This window comes from Aquarana catesbeiana, linkage group LG01 (genome assembly GCF_042186555.1).
Source record: "Aquarana catesbeiana isolate 2022-GZ linkage group LG01, ASM4218655v1, whole genome shotgun sequence".
In the NCBI taxonomy this organism is placed as follows: Eukaryota; Metazoa; Chordata; class Amphibia; order Anura; family Ranidae; genus Aquarana; species Aquarana catesbeiana.
The window spans coordinates 808,343,284-808,366,475 of NC_133324.1; positions in this window are offsets into that span (position 1 = coordinate 808,343,284).

Here is a 23,192-nt window from a genome sequence, read left to right on the forward strand (position 1 = left end):
CCCTGCATGTGAACCAATCCATTTGTCATGCAGGTCATGAACCTTTGTGTCATCAGGTGAATGTAGGCCATTAAAAAGCGATGAGGCACAAGATCTGAGGAAGTGCCCAGAGTTCACAAGAGCACCCTACAAGGGAGGCTGGGCTTTGCTGTGAACAACTCTAGATTGTGGCCACCCTAGTTAAACTCAAAGTAACAACAGCTGAGAACAGGTAGAAACAAAGTGTGGTACAAAATCGTTGCTCAAGGTCATGGTCAAACAGACAAAAGGATCATTGAGAAACAGGGAAAAGGTCATGTAAGGTGAATAACAAGGATCATCAAGAAACAGACAGAAGTCATAAACAGGTATCAGAATTGGATCAGAGCTCAAAAGTACAGGAGCATGAAAACAGATACTCTAAGAGGTCTTTACTTACTTCCAAACTCCAAAATGCACTGATTTACTATACAAACTCTCAAATGCACTGAGCATTTTTAAAATAGCTTTCCCAAACATGACCTCAGAGGAAGTGTCCAGCAGCATCAAGAATCCGTCATTAAGGGCAGTGCAAACGCATCTAAACATGCGGATATTAAAGGACCCCAGGCATGTTTCTGGGGAAGCAGATGCCCAGATGAAAAGGAAGTTAGGGATCCAGGTGCAACACAGCAAACTGATCCTTCATGAACAGCTGCAGAAAGTGGCACAGGTTTGTTGTGGAGACAGAATACTCTGACAGGACCCTCCTATTATGGCCTTCACCTGTGGAGATCCCCCCTGGCCATTTGGGGAATCAGCTTTAGAAAAGACTGATTAAGAGGGGAATATGAAAATCTTTAAGGGGGACCCAGGTACGTTCCTGTGAACCATAACCCTTCCAGTGAACAAGGCGTTGGAGTTGCCATCTGAATTACCTAGAGTTAAAATTTCCTCTACTTCACACACACCTCTTCTGCATCAATAGAAATAGGCCCTGTTGTGTAGATGTGAATAAAACCAGTGAAATACTACAGGTTTTAATAGGAAAATGAACTACAAACATGAAAAGATAGAAGAAATGTATGTTTATAGGTCACTGGATTAATCAGGGCCAACAAAGTTATTGATAAACATGGTTGCAAATTTAGGGGAGGGTATCATCAGACCAATGTGCTTGGTGGAGAGTTAAACCTTAACTGCAAGCAAAAATTGAGGTGGAGTGATTCCAACACAGTATTTTTCCTGAAGTTTTCCCTGCAGTAATCTGTTTCAGGCAGACTACAGCTGTGGGCAGAATCTGCAAAAGATCAATTATAAAATCAAGCTTAGGCTCCAGGTGTTCCTCTTTGAAGGACTGGGACAGAGCATCAGCTTTGGTATTCGTAACTCCATTGCAGTAAGACAGAGTGAAATCAAACTTTGAAAAAACAGAGTCCAGCCAGCCTGATGAGGATTGCACTTCTGAAGATTACAAAGATTCTAATCATCTGTCTAAATAGTTATTGATAAATTGCCCCCTTTAGAAGATGCTGCAACTCTTTGAGTGCCAGATTATTGGCAAATAACTTTTTGATGGAGAATCCACAAGAGCAACATTTACCAGAAGCATTTTGTTGTAAATAGGCCTCTCCGACTCTGCCAGAAGAGTCCACCTCAATGAAAACGGTGTGTTCATTAATTTTACTTAATTACATCACAAAATATATATGTGTTTTCTTGGCTACCGGTTCACCTGGATTTGACTTACTAAGTGCGGCCAGATATCTCCCTACATAGCACAGGCACAGGGGCATTCTGTAGGGAGAAATCTGGCTGCATTTTATAACCCTAGCTCTTTGAATTTTAAAAGCAGCGGCAAGCCTGCTCATCTCACAGGTTTGCTAATCTGACAGAAGTTGTCTGCTTTTACGATTCAACATCTAAACATTCAGACGGAGTTCTAAGTATTGTATTTCACTATATAACCTTAGTTTACTATTATAAATGTAAAAAGATGTAAAATGCAAAACTCCAGTGGGTGTAACAATATGTCCGCTTGCCCCCTTCTCACTGTATCCTTACTGTGGACAGGTGCGGGGTGTAGCAAGATGGCGGCAACGAAACGTCACTTCCGTTACACATTCTGACGGGTCGCCTAATCTGACGGAACACCTGACTTGTCACTGACTTCTGCTATGTTCTCAGATACTGCTACTGCTTGCCCCCTACCCTGACTTTTGCTATGTTCACGCTACTGTCTGCTGCCTGTCCTGACCTTTGCTATTTGTATGGATTCCTCTCTGCCTGCTGCCTACCCTGGCCTTTGCTATGTTTACAGATTACATCTGCTGCTAGCCACCAGCCCTGACTCTTCTTGAGTGCCTTCCTTCTTGTTTCTTCCATGGCTGTACAGCACATCTATCTTCTGCTATGGATTTGCTAGACACATGCTAGAGCCAAAGTATATAGTTTTGTGTATTTAAGCTCGAGGGGAATCCTAATACCGGTAGGCTTTCTTGAGGGGCGAGGGGTGAAGCTACACTCACCTGCTATTTACTATGACTGGAGTGTCTGCATCTGAACACTACAGAAGATATTAGCAAATCAGCAGGCAAGGTTGTGGTAAAACACAAAACTTCAGGACAGGCAGATAATAAGGATCATAGAAAGAAATAGGCAAAAGATCAGTGAGCATGCCCTAGCTTTGATACTTATGCAGAACTGTATTATTTTGTTTAAGGCCTGATTCACACCTATGCAGGTTGCAGTTTGCATATTGCAGGTGCGTTTTGCATTTTTCAATACATGGTTTTGATCCATTGAAGTCTATGGAACCAAAAAACAGATAAAAGTCCCTGTCCCTTTCCATAAAATGCACAGATGTGAAATGCATCCATAGGAAACCATGTCTGCAAAACTGAAAATGCACAAAAAAATGCATAGGTTTGAACAAGGCCTAATTTTATTTGATTTGATTTATTGTATATTGCCTTGAGCCAGGGTATTCCCAATTGACTCTTTTTTGTAATCTTAACATTTACAAGGCCAGTTTAAAAAAAAAAAAAGATCAGGGCAGGCAGATAGATAACAAGGTTTGTCGAGAAACAGACAGAAGTCAAAAACAGGTATCAGAAATGGAACAGAGATCATGGGCACAGGAGCCTGGGAACAGATACTTTAAGATGTCTATGCTTAGGCAACTCCCAAGTGCATGGAGCAGGTTTAAATAGCTTTCCCGAATATGATCTCTGAGTGTCCAGCAGGGAGAATGTGAGAGTGTCTAAACATGAGGACAGTAAAAGTCAAAGGGCACATTTCTGGGGAATTCTAGGGTGGTTGCACAGATGAACAGAGATCAAGCATGGAACACAAGTAGGAAAAAGCTAACTGGTTCTGTAGAGACTCAGCTACAAAATAAACAGCTGCAGAAAGAGACACAGGTTGATTTTGGAGACGGCAAACTGATACCATTCACCTTAGTTGACTAAAGGATCAGTCTCATGGGACCTATGCCTGATTCTTTTTCACTTGTGCACCATTTATGAAGACTTGGAAAGGGTCAGAATCACTTGACATGTATCGTCTTCTGTGAGCCACATGAATCTAGTTGAAGATCCCAATGGAAAATGTCTACCAGTTTCAGTTTTGTCTCAACAGTGGCTGCTTTACACCTATCATTATAACTTCTAGCATGCACATGCAAATCGAAATGAAAAACTAAAAGAGCAAATCTGTGTCTGTCACCTACTGTCTAACCAAACTTTAGATGGTGGTCACTCTATTAACAGCTGAGTGCTGCCAATTAAAAAAAAAAATGCTGCTGTCCAAACATGCCCCTGTGCTTATTCATCCAGAGTGGGGCACTCTAATGCGGAAGGTGTTATTGGCCAGATCACCAAGTGAAAAGAGGGGAGAAAAGCTTAAAATAAAATGAATACAGCCACCACATTGAGTGGCATAGCGTGGGTTGTCAGCGCCTGGGGCAGGGCAAGAGATTTGCACCCCCTAACCCGTGGATTTTTAGCACTCTGAGTCCCTTCAGCTAGTACAGTAGTACTGACCAACCTGATTCCTATACCGACCTACCTGACCACTATACTAACCTACCTGATTCCTATACTGACCTGTCTGATTCCTACATTGACCACTAAACTGACCTATCTGATTGCTATACTGACCACTACACTGGCCTACCAGATTCCTATACTGACCACTACACTGACCTGCCTGATTCATACACTGACCACTACACTGACCTATCTGATTCCTATACTGACCACTACACTGACCCACCTGATTTCTACACTGTCCACTACACACATTATTATTGCTCACTGATTGGTCGCCAGAGGATACTGCACATAATTACCGCTTACCCATTTTTAGCTAGAGGTAACTGCACATCATTACTACAAACTGATTGGTTGCTAGAGGTTACTGCAAATTATTATTGCTCACTGATTGCTTGCTAGAGATTACAGCAGATCATTACTGTTCACTGATTGGTTGCTGAATATTACTGCACATCATTACCACTCACTGGTTGCTAGAGGTTACTGCACATCATTATAACCCACCGATTTGTTGCTTAAGGTTACAGCACATCATCTCACTGCCTGCACACCACAGACTGCAGAAGTGACGGGACCCACCAATAGACAGAAAAGAAGAACTACAACTAATTATTAGCAAGGAGGGTTGAGGGGTGCGCTGTGTATGAAGTGTAAGGCTGAGGGATGCTATTTGTACGGAATGCAGGGTTCAGAGGTGTACTGTGTATGGAGTGCAGGGTTTAGAGGTGTGCTATGTACTGAATGCAGGGTTTAGAGGTGCGCTGTGTACAGAGTGCAGGGTTGAGGGGATGTGCTGTGTGCAGGTTTGAGGGGGTGCGCTGTGTGTGGCGTTCAGGTTTAAGGGTGGTGCGCTGTGTGTGGCATGCAGGGTTAAGAGGGCTGCGCTGTGTGTGGTGTGCAGGGTTGAGGGGGTGCACTGTGTATGGCATGCAGGGCTGAGGGGGTGCTCTGTGTGTGGCTTGCAGTGTTGAGGGGGGTGAGCTGTGTTTGGCTTGCAGGGTTGAGGGGGTGCACTGTGTGTGGAATGCAGGGTTGAGGGGGGGTGTGCTGTGTGTGGCTTTCAGGGTTGAAGGGGTGTGCTGTGTGTGGCTTGCAGGGATGAGGGGGGTGCGCTGTGTGTGGCTTGCAGGGTTGAAGGGGGATGCACTGTGTGTGGCTTGCAGGGTTGAGGGGGTGCACTGTGTGTGGCTTGCAGGGTTGAGGGGGGTGCGCTGTGTGGGGCTTGCAGGGTTGAGGGGCGTGCGCTGTATGTGGCTTGCAGGGTTGAGGGGGGTGCGCTCTGTGTGGCGTGCAGGGTTGAGGGGGGGTGCGCTGTGTGTGGCTTGCAGGGTTGAGGGGGGTGTGCTGTGTACATCTCTCCCCCAAATACAAAGCTCTCTTTCCCACAGATTCCAGTTCAGAGCTCAGCCCCAGCCCCCCTCCGGCTGCCATCATCCCGTACATAGCTTTCCTCTGTAGAGGAGTACTCACAATGTCCGTGCAGCTGCGGGTGAAGCGGGGCTTCTGTCTGTGTGGATGATGCCTCATCCTCTTCCTCCTGGCCTCGGTTTCCTCCAGTCCTGGTGTGGTCAGTGCAGGGGCAGAGTGCCGGTGTCCTGTCGAGAAACACCGGGGTAGCATAATAGCACACTGACTGACAGGCACAGGCAGGACTCAGGAGAAGCGGCGGTGGTCGGAAGTCCGGGCTGTGGGGTGGGCTAAGTGGACAGACAGCATGTCGCATGACAAAGTATCCTGGACCTCTTGTGTGGAGAGTGGCTTGTAATGGAGAGGATGCCTCATGAGTCACCTGCCCTCCTCCTTCCCCCACAGTCTCCGCATGGTCACAATCCCTGGGATCATCATGGATGGTCTTTAGTGTTCATTTACTCACTGCTGTGTCAGTGTCACCGCTGGAGCCTAAGCCGGGACTGCACCGCAACGTCTTCCTCATAGAGAAGCGGAAGAGCTCAGTCTCCTAGACTGCACAGCACAGGAGAAGAGCTGCAGGTAACCTGCCACTGTGCCCCTATAAATTTTGAGCACTACTCTCTTCGCTTCCTGGTTTCAAAGGAGACACTGAGAGCAGCAACGGCCATTAGCCCTACTGCTGCCAGTCAAACTTCTTTGAGGAAGGAACAGGGTGTGAGGCTTACCGGTGTTGTATGTCTCTGGATGCACAAAGGCCAGCTTGGGAGCATGCCTGCACATGTGCCCCCTTAGCACCGCACTTGATAAGGGGGCAGCAAGAAGGAGTTGACAGCGCCAGCGGGGGACCACCAAAGAGGAGGTAAGTGACCACTCTGTACAAAATTGTTGCACAAACCAGGTAAGTGTAACATCTTTTATTTATTTTAGCAAAAAATAAATAAATAAGACTTTAATATCGCTTTAAGATCTGGTCAGACATGAAAATTTTGCATAGAAACTGAGTCAAGGGATGAAGCTGCTTATTGTTTGTAATTGTTTTCCTAATATTCATTTTGAGCACTTGACTACTACCTTGTGGCTAGATCCTTGTAGTTTATAATTATCAGTAGCTAAATGTCCTCAATGACCCTGGAACTTTGCCTAAAGAAAATCAAGCCAAACAAACCCTTGTTCCAGACACAGGACTCATTGTAGGTCCACAGGACAGAAGCATGTAAAAGACTTCAGTCTCTCCTGTCACAAGCCTGATGAACCTGAATGCAATTATAATTTAAAACTCAAATAAAGATATAACAGAGTCAACTTTCTGACTTTAGCACAATAGTCTTTGTTGCTAGGGTTAGCTTTTAGCGCCTTTGTGATTCATAACCAACTAGGATTTTGGTTTCAGTGTTTTATATTGATTCCTTTGCTATGTGAAAGTGCTATAATGTCTGCTCATTATTCTGTTGTTTTCTTGAACATGAATCCTTTCAATACCTCCAACATTTTTGCTTAAAAAAAAAATTTCAATAAAGCAGTAGTTTATAAATAAATGTAAAAAATATGTAAGTAGAACAGAGGCAAGCATGATAAAAGACAGCAATAAAAGTACTACTGCAGACCTATTAATACAACCAGACCTAAGACTTTAGTGATGTGGTACAATGCTTTATACTGTAGCACCATCTAGAACTGAGGGCATAAATAAGATTGTCTAGAAAACAGCCTGAACCAGAGCTATATGTTATTGTCTTGAACTAAAAAATATATTATTTGTGGTGAATGTAGTATGTGTCATTTGTGTTCCCATGAGGATTGTATAGATGAGATAAACTTTCAGCTGGACCTTAGAACTGATATGTCAATAAACTTTCATCTTTGAACTAATAAAATCTTTTTCAATCATATCCCATGTGTGCACAGTCTTGTGTATCTGTACATCGATTTCCTACTAAGAATTGTGATGGCAAACCTTCTGAGAAAGTGCCATATATTTCAGATATAATAATGGGCAAACATATTGTCCATCATGTTATAAAATTGTGCAGTTATTATTTTTCCTTCACTTTGACTTACAGGTCTGCTTTTAAACACTGTTGATTGCTCCCTTGTGCCACATATTATTAAGAATTCTTTGCATTGAATCTACTGTTCGTCTAGTGATCTAAGATGCACAAGAGGCAAGAATCAGCTGCAAATGTGGCTTCATTTTAAATAGAATGTGATATCCTGTGCTGCACATTTATCTTTCGCTTCTGAGCTGCCTAGTTGACTAGTGTGCATTCACAATGAGCTATATAAGAGGCTGTGGGTTTCACAGAACTAGAAATATCTTAAAGAACTCAGAAATACATATAACTGAGCTGCTTTATCTGCCAAAGGGTATGTATTTCTGTCCAAAGTTACACCGTCCCTTCACACAACACAACCAGATAGATGATATTACTTATAGTTAAAGAAGAAATATAGCCATAGCTAAAGCCCACTGTCGGCTGGCATCACAGAGGCGGTCCAGGCTCTGAAAATATCAGACTATATGGTCAGGATCCACCCAGAAGCCTGAACCGGCAGCTGGCTCAGCCTCAGCCTCCAGTGAGCGCTGAAGGGGCAGAGCTCATAGTACACTGAGAACTGAGTGATCAGTGCTCTTTGATCGCTCAGTTGTTAGTCTTAAAGCAGGTGGGGGACAGATGCAGCATTGGATCGATGCTGCATCCACCTAGGTGAGTATACTTTTATTTTTGTTAACCCATACTTCTCTTTTAAAGCTGTGCTCCCTCACACACACACCCTCTTTTCCCCCTCTAACTAATCACTGATAAAAAAATAAATACAAATCTCTAATTAAATGCCCCCTTTACTCACCAAAATTTGTAGTCTGTTTACAGGAATTGGAGCCCTTCTTCAGGTGTCTCCATCACTGCCTGCATGACTTGAACACTTCCTATTGGCTGTCCAATGCTTGAGTGCTCTCAAGATCCAGTATCCCAGAATAGGGTCTACAATCAATGACATCAGCTCAAGGGGCTTATTGGTGGTCAGCAATTGTGAGCATATGTGCATCACTGGATTACAGATCACACCCAGAAACAGTACTAGCAAGTAATCCAGACAGTGTGTAAGTTGCCTACGCTTAGCTATTTAGTCTACAGGCTGCCCAGGTTGAGAAGAAGGAGTTAATGCTTACTCCATCTTTTCTTGTGTACTTGTGAGTTTTCTTCTGAGGTCCAGCCTCCCTCCTGTGTTGTATATAAAAGGGAAGAGGCCTGGGTCCTGAGGGGGGACCAAGCAGGGAGGAAACAAAACACAGAGAAGTAGAAACCTAGAACAGGCTTGGGATGCATGTACAGAGACTCTGAATTATGCCCTAAGAAGCTCGCTGGAACGCTGACCCATCAGAATACTCCCAGGACATAGTTACATAGTAGGTGAGGTTGAAAAAAGGCACAAGTCCATCAAGTCCAACCTATGTGTGTGATTATTTGTCAGTACTACCTTGCATATCCCTGTATGTTGTGGTTGTTCAGGTGCTTATCTAATAGTTTTTTGAAACTATCGATGCTCCCCGCTGAGACCACTGCCTGAGACCACATCCTTGCTTCTCTTACAGTAAAGAACCCTCTACTTAGTTTAAGGTTAAACCTCTTTTCTTTTAATTTTAATGAGTGGCCACGTGTTTTGTTAAACTCCCTTCCGCGAAAAAGTTTTATCCCTATTGTGGGGTCACCAGTATGGTATTTATAAATTGAAATCATATCCCCTCTCAAGCGTCTCTTCTCCAGAGAGAATAAGTTCAGTGTTCGCAACCTTTCCTCATATCTAATATCCTCCAGACCCTTTATTAGCTTTGTTGCCCTTCTTTGTACTCGCCCCATTTCCAGTACATCCTTCCTGAGGACTGGTGCTCAGAACTGGACAGCATAGTCTAGGTGCAGCCGGACCAGAGTGTTGTAGAGTGGAAGAATTATCATTTTATCTCTGGAGTTGATCCCCTTTCTAATGCATGCCAATATTCTGTTTGCTTTGTTAGAAGCAGCTTGGCATTGCATGCCATTGCTGAGCCAATCATCTACTAGGACCAGCCGGTCCTTTTCCATCCTAGATCCCCCAGAGGTTCTCCCCCCAGTGTAAAGATTGCATTCATATTTTTGCCAACCAAATGCATTATTTTACATTTTTCTACATTAAACCTCATTTGCCGTGGGGCGTGTCCAAGATGGCGCTGGGAGCAGACGTGTGTTAGCTGAGCTCCCGTCTCCGGCCATCAATCCTGCCATAATCCTGGTGTAGAGGACCGGTAAAAAACGTTGCCGCTCTCCGGAGCATCCGCGGGAGGACTTGGCAATGCCCGGGGGCAGAAAATCTAGCCAGAATAGGAATACTACTACTCCTGTGCGAACCCGCTCAGTGCCGCAATCTACTGCACACGAGGCTTGCAAGATGGCGTCACAGTCAGACTCCCCACCTGACGGGACCATACATGCTGGTTTGGAGGCTTTTGATGCCCTAATGCTTGCCATAACTACTTGTCAGGCAACACTAACAGCTAAAATTGATCATGTGCAGACTGAAACTGCACTCATTAGAAGAGATATGGACAAATTCCGAGAACGAGTGACCGAAGTGGAGCGGCGAGTTTCTGAGGTTGAGGACGTACAGAGGGACCACCATGCTGATATTCAGGCCCTGAAGCTGAAAGTTAAGCACTTAGAGACCAGAGCCGAAGACACCAAGAACCGCTACAGGCGGAGCAATTTGCGGATCCTCGGCCTTCCGGAGGGAGCAGAGGGAGAGGATCCGGTCACGTTCATGGAGGGGCTTTTACCTACTCTGCTCCCCAGGGCTAATTTCTCCCCTCACTTTTCTATTGAGAGAGCCCACCATATGCCAGCGACTAGGGGTCCTCAGGGCGCCCCACAGCGCACTTTCATATTTAAGTTGCTACACTATCGGGCCCGAGACACGATACTGCGGGCAGCTCGACTTCAGGGAGAACTGAAATTTGAAAATGCGAAAATACTCATATTCCCGGATTATTCGGTGGAGACCCAACGCCACCGCAAATCGTTTGACCGTGTCCGGACCATGCTGCGACAAAAGGGAGTGAAATATAGCATGCTTTTTCCTGCCAAACTGAGGGTCCAGGATGGGGACAATTCTTTACGTCGCTCAGGGAAGCTGCAGCTTGGGCTGAATCTCTCCAGCACTAAATTTCAGGTATGCTGACCCGTTTATAAGATGCCCCTCTATCTAGACTGTATGCTTCATTAGCCCTATGCCCGCACTCTCATGACCCACCAGTCCTGATGACTACTACACGACCGCGACCGTGTGCAACAAAGGCTGAATGACCCCCTCTTGTCCATTGCAATGGCCGCTCTGCTGTATTCTATGCTGCAGTAATCTGTGGCAGATCCTGGAGCTTCTTGTGGCTTCCTCCACCCTGATATTCCACTCAAGGATGTTATGGGATACACGCAGGGGAACTAATGTATAAGCAATCTACTGATCATACGGAATGTACTATCAGTCTTGGTGAGGGTTGGTTGTCCCCCATCCGTTGTTCAGGATTCAGAGACTTATCTGTGGGACCTGAAAAATAACTCTCACTTCTCCTCCTGATACTGCCCTCATGCAAGTACTTATCCCTCTGCGGAGTGTTGAGATCGGAGTTGTGAAGTTTTTCCCTGACCTCAACTATAACTCTCCTTGGACAATCTCACCTGGGGGACCTCAGGTGTGGAGGCAGCTATGCGGGATCAACGGAGGGGGGTGTCCCCAACCCTCCCCCCCACCCCTTACCGCACTCTCCCCCCCATTTCTCCCCCCTCCCCCTCCATTCCCCCCCTCCCCCACCTCCATTCCCCCCCTCCATGAGCTAGAGACATACTGGGAGGTAAATGAAAACTCTGCCTCGGCCTCCTCAGTATGGGATGCTTTCAAAGCATATTCCAGGGGACAGTACCGGACCATTATAGCAGGGGTCCACCGAGGTCGAAGAAGGGAGCTTACGAACCTCGAAGCTGAAGCGGAAAGGCAAGAGGCTTTGTTCGTCAGATCTCCGGACCCTCAGACGTAGGTCCGACTGCAATCCCTCCTAAGAGATGTCCTTCTGCTGAGGACATCTCTAACGCAAAAAAGGCTGCTGCACCAAAAACAGAGGATATTTGAACAGGGGGAGAGGACGGGCCATTTGCTGGCGTGGCTCTCTAAGGAACAGACTGTGGGTATGACGATAGGACAGATTCAGAATGCTGACGGCTCTATCCTCTCCACCCCAGCAGATATCAATAAGGAATTTGCTACTTACTATCAAAGCTTATACCGCTCCCGAGTTGATTATGACCCTAAGGAACTGATGGCCTACCTGGAAAATATAGACATACCAACTCTCACCCCCACATATGCTAATAAATTAGACGCCCCCATTAAAATTGAGGAAATCCAAAAAGCTTTAAAGATGATGCAGACGGGCAAAACACCCGGCCCGGATGGTATCCCGGTAGAATTTTATAAAATGTATGCATAACAGCTGGCCCCCAAATTTCAATCCTTATTGGCCAAATTCATGGACGGCGGTTCCCTTCCTGAATCAATGCATGAGGCGGTAATAGTGGTCATCCCCAAGCCGGGGAAGGACCAGACTTTGTGCTCCTCCTATTGTCCCATTTCCCTCCTCAATATTGACACAAAATCCTTTCAAACATTCTGGCCAATAGACTAAATACGGTAATTACAGCCCTGATACATTCAGACCAGACGGGTTTTATGCCTGGCAGGGGAACGGACATAAATATGCGACGGTTGCATACGCATATCGCGCTGGCCTCGTCCGGTGACCCTGGGGTGGTAGCCTCACTCGATGCAGAAAAGGCCTTTGATTCAGTCGAGTGGGGCTACCTCTGGGCAGTCCTCTCTGGATTTGGGTTCGGGCTTAAATTTTTGACTTGGCTTCGACTGCTATATGCCCGACCTACGGCTCGTATTCGTACCAACTGGATCCTTTCAGAGGGGTTTACCCTGGGGAGAGGCACAAGGCAGGGTTGCCCACTCTCCCCGGCTCTCTTTGCCATGGCACTTGAGCCACTTGCTATTTTACTTAGGGTGGAGGAAGCGGTCAAGGGTATAAGAGTGGGCGCACTTATATAGAAAATTTCTTTGTACGCAGATGACTCACTCCTTTATTTGGCTCATGCATCTGATTCCCTGCGTGCAGCCTTAGCCCTATTTGACACATTTGGTAGTTTTTCGGGTATTCGTATCAATTGGAACAAATCGCTTCTTTTTCCCCTCTGCAAATCACTTCCCCGGACAGATACGAGAACCCCTCTGAGATGGGTGGACGAGTTCACTTATTTGGGAGTCAGAGTAGGGGGTGAGTTGAAGGGTTACCTTGAAAAAAATGTCTATCCACTGCTGTCCCAACTTCAACAGAAGTGCTCCACTTGGAAATCTCTCCCTCTGACCCCGGTGGGTAGGGGTAATCTTTTAAAAATGATCTACTTACCGAAATTCTTGTACTATTTTAGGCACACCCCGATCCTGATACCTAAATCCTTTTTTCGCCGGCTAGAAAGCGTGGTGATCTCCTTTATTTGGGTGGGGAAATCCCCACGGGTGGCAAAAACCATACTTTATCTTCCACTAGCTGGAGACGGACTAGCATTGCCTAACTTCCTAGTATATTACTGGGCAGCTGTCTTAGTGACCGTGAGGTGGTGGTTTTCGCAACCTCGACAAAACCCAGCAGTTACTCTCGAAGCGGCAATCATGAGCTCCTATGCAGCGTTATCCAATCTCTCCTATAGGGGAGTGAGAGCCAATCCTGCTGTAACAGGCCCAATGAAGACCACGATCCAAGTGTGGAGATCCACTAGGTCTGCTCTACTACAACAATCATGTGTTTCCCCACACACCCCATCCTGGGCCAATCCCATGCTCCCACACCTTTCCAACATTCCGGACCCGGCGGCCTGGGCCAAGAGAGGTATTACCACATTAAAGCAGGTTATGCCGAGGGGAGTCTTGGCGTCCTTTAGAGAGCTGCAGCAGGCTCATAACTTACCAAATTCCTTCCTCTTCAGATACTGGCAGCTGCAGCATGCCCTCAGGGCCCAGTTTCCCTCTCAGGTGTCGCTTGAGCCAGACTCAATTGAGCGCCTCCTGATTTCCGGGATGTTGGAAAAACCTTTATCCTCCCTATACCTCTATTTAACAGTGGCCCACGATGTTAAAACCAACAGAACCAGAATCAAATGGCAGGCAGTTATTCCCTCTCTGGGAGAGGAGGAGTGGGAGGAGTGTCTAACTACATTTATCCCGTCAATGATTGCAGCTAAGGATAGATTCATACAATTAAAATTCATACACAGAGCATATTATACGCCCCAAAGACTTGCGAGAATCTATCCCAGACTGAGCCCTAATTGTACCAGATGTGAACTAGAAACAGGCACCTTCTTTCATATGGTCTTGTCCTGTCCCAAACTACGCCCGTTCTGGAGTGCAGTGGCAGACAAGCTGGGAGTGGTGTGCGGTTTTGATATACCACTTGATCCTCTAACCCTATTGCTGAGTCACCTAGAAGACATAGAAGGAGACCGCTATATTAAACTGTGTTTAACATATTCTCTATTTTATGCAAGGAGAGAAATACTCCTTAAATGGAAGCAAAAAGAGGCGCCCACCAGGGAAGCATGGGAAAAGGCGATAAATAATGTGCTGCTGTTATACCGCATAACCTACGAGAGCAGAAACTGTCCTCAGAAATTTGATAAAGTGTGGTCAAGCTGGGTAGACGCATGTGGCTGAGCCCCGATGGAGGGAGGATGCCCCATGTGCTGGTTGGGGTCGGGGGGGTGCCCCCGCTGAGGGAGATGCAGTGATGGGTCCCTCCTCGTGGGTCACAAGATCAGATCCTGCTCGGGCCTCGCTCGGGGGTGTGGCATCCCCCCTCCCCTCCCTGCATTCCTCTCTTCCACTCCCTCCCCGTGCCCCTCTCTCTCTCGCACAGTTGGCTGAGGGAGCGGAGGCGGCTCTCCTCCCCCCCCCCGCTGTAATGGGGCAATTCAGATGCTTCCATTTCTATGTATTCCTTTAGGACCACCCCCTGACGCAATGCTAATTATATGATGTCATAATTCTGCAACATGTATGCATTTTGTAAATTCTAACAATATGTGTTGGAATGGAATATCCCTCACGCATGTAATGTCGCAAATATGTAGTCAACTGTTTGGTATCAGATCCGTGAATGATGCTGATTATGCTTGTACTGTCTTAAATGTTCAATAAAAAACTACTGTTAAAAAAAAAAACCTCATTTGCCATGTAGTTGCCCACCCCATTAATTTGTTCAGATCTTTTTTCAAGGTTTCCACATCCTGCGGAGAAGTTATTGCCCTGCTTAGCTTAGTAAAGAAAAAGATCCTGGACGGCCGCACACCATAGAAGGCATCTTTATTGATATGAAGAAATAAAATCCAAATGCAGTCACCTCATGTACAGGGAGGAACTGGAAAAATAGCTAACATATTTCACGCCCCATCATGGCGCTTATTCATAGCTGAATGATTAAAGTTTGATCATGGGTATATATAGGGATCAGGTTTTGATAGCCAATCCAGAGACGGTCTCAAATGGAGACCTGCCCACATAATCAAACTCTAGAACGACACCCAAGAGATAGGAGATATTTTTTGTTTTGTTTCTTTATGGAATGTATTTTTGTATAGTGTACACGCTTTTATGTCTATTTATTGTATACCATTAAAAATATATTATTTTTATCATAAGAGTTGGTGATCTGTCAAAGTCCCATTGAGGGGGGATATTTTTCCTTGTTCTATCATATCAGGGATGGGACCACCACATTCCACATTTGACATAATGGAGGTCTCTTTCTTCTTTACATGTTTTTTAGAAAGACGTCCAAGTGAAAATATAGGAGGAATTGTATTTAGCTAATCCCATAGTGGTCCCACTTTTGGATCAATTGGCAGCAGGCAGGATTTGTAAACAATATTTAAATACTCTTTGGGGAGTTTGGCAGATAAAGAATATAGTATTATAGCTTTCTGTCCGAAACCATGAAATCAGACCAAGACAGAAGTACAGTTAAATCACACTTGTTTAATAATAAAAATAAATAGAACAAACGTAGTCAAAACATAGCCAGAGTTCAGGAACCAGAACAGATAGTCAGACAAGCCAAATATCAGGGAGCCAGAGATGAGCATAGTAAAACAGCAAGCAGGATCTGGAGCCAGAAGGAATGTCAGCCGGGCAAGTCTTTTTAACAGGAATACAAGAGAGCGTATCTGTGATGTTGACTAAGGCGAAGGCAGAGGTCCTCTGGGCTGGACGGCTTAAGTAGGCAGGACTGACAAGCAGGATATCATCAACAGCTGAGTACCTGTGGAGAGATAGGAGCCGGCAATTAGCCAACAGCTGAGCGGCCAGCTCAGAGAAGGAAGGGCTGAGCCCAGCCCTGACACTTTCCAAGTCTCAGATGTGGAAAACTACCAACAAAAAGGCTGTCAATGACAGAGATAGACACCTTTGATTCTTTTGGAAGGAAAAAGCACAGGAAAAGTGAACTTTGTAGAATGAACAGAGAGGCCCTCACATAGTAAAAAACATAAATAAACTATTACAGGTGTAGAAGGTATGCATAAAGCCCCCATACACAGGAGCCGAATGTCAGGCAGCATCGGCTAGTTCAATAGAAACCAGCCGACTTTTGGCCCGTGTGTACTGAAGCCAGTCTGACAGAAGCCAGCTGTTTGGCCGACTTCTGCCGAAAGGACAGGACCAAAAAAGGTCTGCTGACCAGAGTGTTCTGGCGGGGGGCCGTCCCCCTGTCAGAACACAATAGAACAGCAGGGGAGATTGATGTACTAACATCAGATTGTTAGTATAGCCGCTCCAACCTGAGCTGTCAGGTTCTTTTCATTCAGCTCGCTGGATTGAGAAAAAAAAAAACTAACAGTGTTTACTAGACTTAACAGAAGGACAAAAAATAACACAGCCTTCCTATACATTTGTTTCTTTTAGTTTTTTTTTTAGTTATGATGAGATTCATTTGTTTTGGACTTAGGCACAAACTTACTTTTCTACTCCCATATCTTGTCCCAAAATCTCCTTCTAATAGAGAACACCTGCAGCAGTTCTTCACACTGACATATGTAACATAAGCCCAAAAGTGCATGAATCCTCCTCTCTTTTAGCTGCCACAGGCTGGGCTTGAAGAAGTGCCTTCTACTTTTCTCTTGTGGTACATAAAGTAGTCATTAGCCTCTTCGTGTTGTCCACTGAAGCAATTGCACATCCAAAGGGAGGTTTTTCATTGCACATAATGCTGCAGATTAATTGGGAATGCCATTCTTTGCAAAAATAATATACCGTACATTTATTTACTATACTTAGGCACATCCTCTACTCTTTATAATTTTTAAAGCCATAATATGTTTGTTAACACGCTTGCAAATCTCTTTGCAAAGAATACTCAATATGTTCACTGGAGGGCAGTAGGGGTGAACCCAGGATCAGGCTTTAAAATACAGCAATTTTTAATACCTATCATCACAAGATATACCACATGCAGTCTTTGCATAGATATCTTGAGATAATGCCTTTTGTGAATCAGCCAGTGCATTATTTGTATACCTTTGATAAAAATAACACACAGCGAAGCACATTGAGGAAAGCTTTGTCTATTGAGAACAATATGAATATAATGATCTTCCCCTTCTGTATGACATTTACATCAGGTTCATTGTCTTAAGAGGCAATATTTCTGTTTTACAAAATTGCACTGTAACAAAAAGATTACATTTGCTTAGTGTTTTATGAGCAGTATCTATGTTGCACTTACAGTATGTAAATTTATATTTTTAATGTTCAGAATCTCTTTAAGACCAACTCCACCCAGTAGAAAATAAATCAGTATAAAAGGGGCACTTTAAAGTCTCAGCTTCAGCTGCAAATAAAGATTATCACATTGTCAGTCAGCATAGTGTTTCATATGTCACATTGCAAACTCTGTAACATGTAACATGACAGCACTGAATTTCAAATTATAGACAGATCCTTAGAGGGCCAGAAACATTTTATTTTGAGAAAAAAAAAAAACTATAAACATTTTAAAGGCACATAAATATTTTTTTAAATGGTACCAATGTCTAATATGTTTGAATACCTTGTCATTTCAATTACCCTTGAAAGACCTTTTTTCTTGAAATCACACAACAAAGATGAAGAAGATGATGTAGAACAATAGTAACTTCTATAGGTGAGCTAAAGCCCTTGAAGGATAAGCATTGTTGGCTGTGCTTCAGGCATTTTATTGCCTTTCCTGATGATTATCTGCCTGCTAACGATCCTCTACACCGTGTACCACTGCTTTAGTAATTCCCTAAGCTCCAACAAAATGTCTTTTCAACCAATATTTTAGCGGATGCAGGAAAGCAATCATCTAACTTTTACAGGACTATGTTTAACTCCTTAGTCTGAGAGATTCTAAAGATACAGGTATCAGAGAAACTTGTGACAAGTTAATGTTACACTAACATTTCAATGTAAAATGAACAAGATAATGAAAGGGGTTGTAAAGGTTTGTGTTTTTTCACCTTAATGCATCCTATGCATTAAGGTGAAAAAACACCTGGCAGTCACCGGCCGCCCAGCCCCCCTGTTTTGCTTACCTGAGCCCTGGAACTTGACCCAGCGGGGATGTGCTGTCTCCCTGCCCGGGGTTCTCAGCTCTTGATTGGATAGATTGATAGCAGCGTAGCCATTGGCTCCTGCTGCTGTCAATCAAATCTAATGATGCAGGCACCAGGGGGCGGAGCCCAGTTCTGCATTCAGCCTCTATGGACGTCTGAATGCTGGACTCAGGAGTGAGCCCACAAGGTAATCCCCCAGGAGAGCGCTTCTCCCAGGGGGTTACCCAATGGGGAGGAGCAGCGAGAGCCGCCGGGGGACCCCAGAAGAGGATGTTCAGGGCCACTCTGTGCAAAACGAGCTGCACAGTGGAGGTAAGTATGATATGTTTTTTTTTTTTTTTTAATTACCCTTACAATCACTTGAATGACATTACTTACAGACAGTCTTACCTTCAAGCAATGAAAGCTGGAATGAATATATGGCATAAAGAGCAATAGCTGATTGACAATACGGTTGTGAGCTGTTATATACAGTGGGTAAAATAAGTATTGAACATTTTTCTAGGTAAATATATTTCTAAAGATGCTATTGACATGAAGTTTTTACCACATGTCGGTAAAAACCCATGCAATCCATACATACAAAGAAACCAAAACAAATAAGTTAAGAAATTAAGTTATATGTAATAAAATGGAATGACACAGGGAAAAAGTATTGAACGCGTTAACTGAAATGTATTTAATACTTGGTAAAAAATCCTTTGTTGATAATGACAGCTCTTGAAGGTTCCATTGGCCTCTTCTATGAACTCTGATCTTTAGTTCTTTCTATAGATTTTCTATTGGATTCAAGTCAGGTGATTGGCTGGGCCATTCTAGCAGCTTTATTTTCTTTATTTGAAACCAATTTAGAGTTTCCTTGGTTTTGTGTTTGGGATCATTGTCTTGCTGAAATGTCCACCCTTGTTTCATCTTCATCATCCTGGTAGATGGCAGCAGATTTTTATTAAGAATGTCTTGGTACATTTTTCCATTCATGCTTCCTTCAATGACAGGAAGTTTGCCAGTACCGTATTCTGAAAAACAGCCCCACACCATGATGTTCCTAGCTCCAAACTTCACTGTTGGTATGGGGGTGTTTTTGGGGTGATGTACAGTGCCATTTGACCGCCAAACATAATGTGTGTTATGACATCAAAAGAGTTTAATTTTGGTCTCATTTGACCAGACTATATTCTCCTAGTATTTCACAGGCTTTTCTAAATGTTGTGCAGCAATCTTTAAACAAGCTTCAACATGCCTTTTCTTCAGCAATCAAGTCTTGCGTGGGGAGCGTGCATACAGGCCATGGCGGTTGAGTGCATTACTTATTGTTTTCTTTGAAACAATTGTACCTGCTAATTCCAGGTCTTTCTGAAACTGTCCTTGGCTCTTGGACAACTCTTCTGATAGTTCTTTTTACTCCTCTGTCAGAAATCTTGCGAGGAGCACCTGGTTGTGCCCAGTTTATGGTGAAATGATGTTCTTTCCACTTCCGTACTATGGCCCCAACAGTGCTCACTGGAACATTCAGAAGTTTAGAAATCCTTCTGTAACCAATGCCATCAGTATGTTTTGCAACAATAAGGTTGCAAATGTCTGGAGAGAGCTCTTTGCTTTTACCCATCATGAGATGTTTCTTGTGTGGCACCTTGGTAATGAGACACCTTTTTATAGGCCATCAGTTGAGACTGAACCAGCTGATATTAATTCGCACTAACAAGGGACAGGATTGCTTTCTAATGCCTTTTTTCACTTCCCTTTCTTCATGTGTTCAATAGTTTTTCCCTATGTCATTCCATTTTATTACACATAACTTAATTTCTGAACTTATTTGTTTTGGTTTCTTTGTATGTATGGATTGCATGGGTTGTTGCTGGCATGTGGTGAACATTTTATGTCAATTGCACCATTAGAAACATATTTACCTAGAAAAATGGTGATGTGTTCAATACTTATTTTACCCACTGTATATCATCACAGTAATTCAGGCAGTTTGTATGTTTAGAAAATACACTGGCTTGCGTGGAAGTAAAACATAATATTTATTTTATTCATCTTTGAATCTAAGATCCTTTATTGTTGAATTCTTTATTTCAGGCTTATGACTTGTATGCCATATATAGGTTTGCTTAACTCTGATCCTTTTAACAGTTGTAAAAATGAAAAGCCAAATGGATATATGTGTGTTTTCAAGGATACCATTAAGCTGACATAATTTCATTATACCAGTGGAAAACTTGAATTGCTATGTAAGCTGTGTGTTATGAACCTAAAGCACATCTAAATCCAAAAATAAAAAAAGTTTTGTTTTTTTTAATCACTTTTTCTTTATTAAGACAAATTCCAACATACAACATAGAAATACACATTGCACAATATATCTATATAAATATTTTCATTAACATACACCACATCTAACTCCACCACCCCGAGAAAGAGAAAGAAAAAAAGAGAGAAAAAAAAATAAAGAAATAAGAAAAAAAAAGAAAAAGGAAAAAGCCCACCCATTTTCCTACCCGTAACCAAAACTCAATTTGTGCAAAACATTATTCAAAGTATAATGACAAACAACCAACAATACAAATATAAATAAATAAATTATATATATATATATCTATATATATATATAGATATATCTATATATATCTATATATATATATAGATATATATATATATATAGATATATATATATAAATTTTAAAAAGTGTATAATTTCAAATGACTATTTTCGTGTCCTATTATGTTTAGGGTTTACATTTAATATAATCTCCCTCTACTATTTCATTTTCATACCTCTCCACCTTTCACTTCAATCTACCCTTCTTTATGTGATTCCATTACGTGTTGCCCATCCCCTGCCTAATTTACTATTATAACTTATCCTCTTCCCTTAATGACATCAATCATCTCTCCACTGTGCCTCCCAGAGGAGGAAAAAAAAAAGAAACAACACAAAAAAAGAAAGAAAAAAAAACCCCATATCCTCCCAATTTCCCCCCACCAGATGCATCCAACAGACTATCAGATCCATAACGCAGCATTGCCCCCAAAAAGGTTTAATCCACCCCTATTTCTGAGGAGTAATACAGCCATCCTGCTCATGTATCTTTAAATGTATTCTGTTGGTCTTTAACCATATGTTTCCATCTCTCTGCTTCCATTATTTTTTCTACCTCCCTTTTCCAATCCATTATAGTGGAACATCCAGACTGTTTCCAAAATCTAGGTATCAATATTTTGGCTGCGTTTAGCAAATTGAGAGTAACATTTCATTAAATAAAGCTAAGCAGATGATGGCATCCCATGAAAAAGAAAATGTAATGGAAAGAATTCTATAGGTCTAAGTGTCATTTTCTTAATCCAAGGGGCTATCTCCTCCCAGAAAACTTTAATCTTTGGGCAATGCCACCATAAATGCAGAAATGAACCCCTTTGGTTACACCCCTTCCAACAGTTAAAATGATCCGCCGATGGATATATCTGAGCCAATCGAAGCGGTGTATGATACTATCTTGTCAGGAACTTCTAAGACATCTCGTGTATATGGGAACTTATTGAAGTATGGTGTGTCGCTCCCATCAGCCTTTTAATCTGCTCTGATGTAAAATTATAGCCCAGTACTCTTTCCCATTCACAAATGAAATAGGGAGTTGTCATATTTTGGGCACTCAGAACCAGCCTATACATTCGAGACAACATATGGCCCGGCTCTGATAAGTTAACACACCATTCCTCAAAAGTAGTAAGCGGGTTCACTGGCCTAATCTGGTGCTTCCACTTATTGAACAAGTCTGTCAGACGACGGTATTTCCATACAGCCATTGGTACTTCCCCCAGTATTCAAACCAAATCCACCAATGGAAGCAATTTACCCTGTGGGGCCACACCAGCGCAATTACCTTTCCGTCCATTCCCCAGCGATCTAAACTCCCTTTCTCTTCCCACAGGGAAAACCAGGGAAATCCTTCCAATGGTGTTAAAGAGGATATGGGGGGGGGGGGCAAACTTTCCCGTACTGTTCATTCTGTCCCAAATGGATAGTGTTGTCTTCGTCAGTGGTGATGCATATTCAGACAACCCCCTATAAATAACCGGAATCCAGGGGGCTCCGGCCAAGTTCCTACCTGCTAATGTTTTCTCCAAGGGCACCCAAATTTTACTAGCAAAGTCATGGCACCAGTTTATTATACAAACCAGGGCCATGGCTCTGAATAAAATGCTATATCCGGGAGTCTCACCCCACCCTCCAGTTTTGGTCTCTTCAAAATCTCGTGTGCCAACCTGGGATGTTTATCTCCCCACTCAAAGGTCATAAAAGCCCTTCGTATTTGTTTAAAGAATGTCTGTGGGAGTGTTATGGGTACGGTATGTAAAACGTAAATAAGCCTGGGAATTACACTCATTTTAAGTGCGTTTATCCTGCCAAACCATGTCAGAGTATGACTTCTCCACTTTTGCAAGTCTTTTATTATGGATACCTTCAAGGGTCCATAGTTTAGATCATATAGGTACTTTGAATCTGAAGAGATATAGATCCCTAAATAGAATATAGAATCAAAGCGCCAAACAAAAGGAAAAGATTGTTGCAAGGTGGTCTTCATCCTCAAAGGCAGATGGCTCGGCATCAACACTGATTTCTCAATATTTATTTTAAAATTAGATATAAGGCCAAACCTGTCTATTTCCAACATTAGTTCCGTCAACGACTCTTGAGGAGAGGAGAGGTACAACAGTAGATCATCTGCGTAAGCTGAGATTTTATGTTCTGTTGATCCAATACAAATCCCCTTGATCTTCCTATTTCCCCTAATCATGCGCAGAAAGGGCTCCAGCACCATAGTAAATAACAATGGGGACAGTGGGCATCCCTGCCTAGTCCCATTCCGTATCTCAAAATATTCTGATAGTCTACCATTAGCTTTAACCCTTGGTCTAGGATCTGCATACAGTACCGTCACCCATCCCATCATTCGCTCTCTCAGACCCATCTCCCTCAAAACTCCGACCATAAACTCCCACCCCACCCTATCGAATACTTTTTTCATCATCCATTGAAATTACTACACTCGGGGTCTGGTTC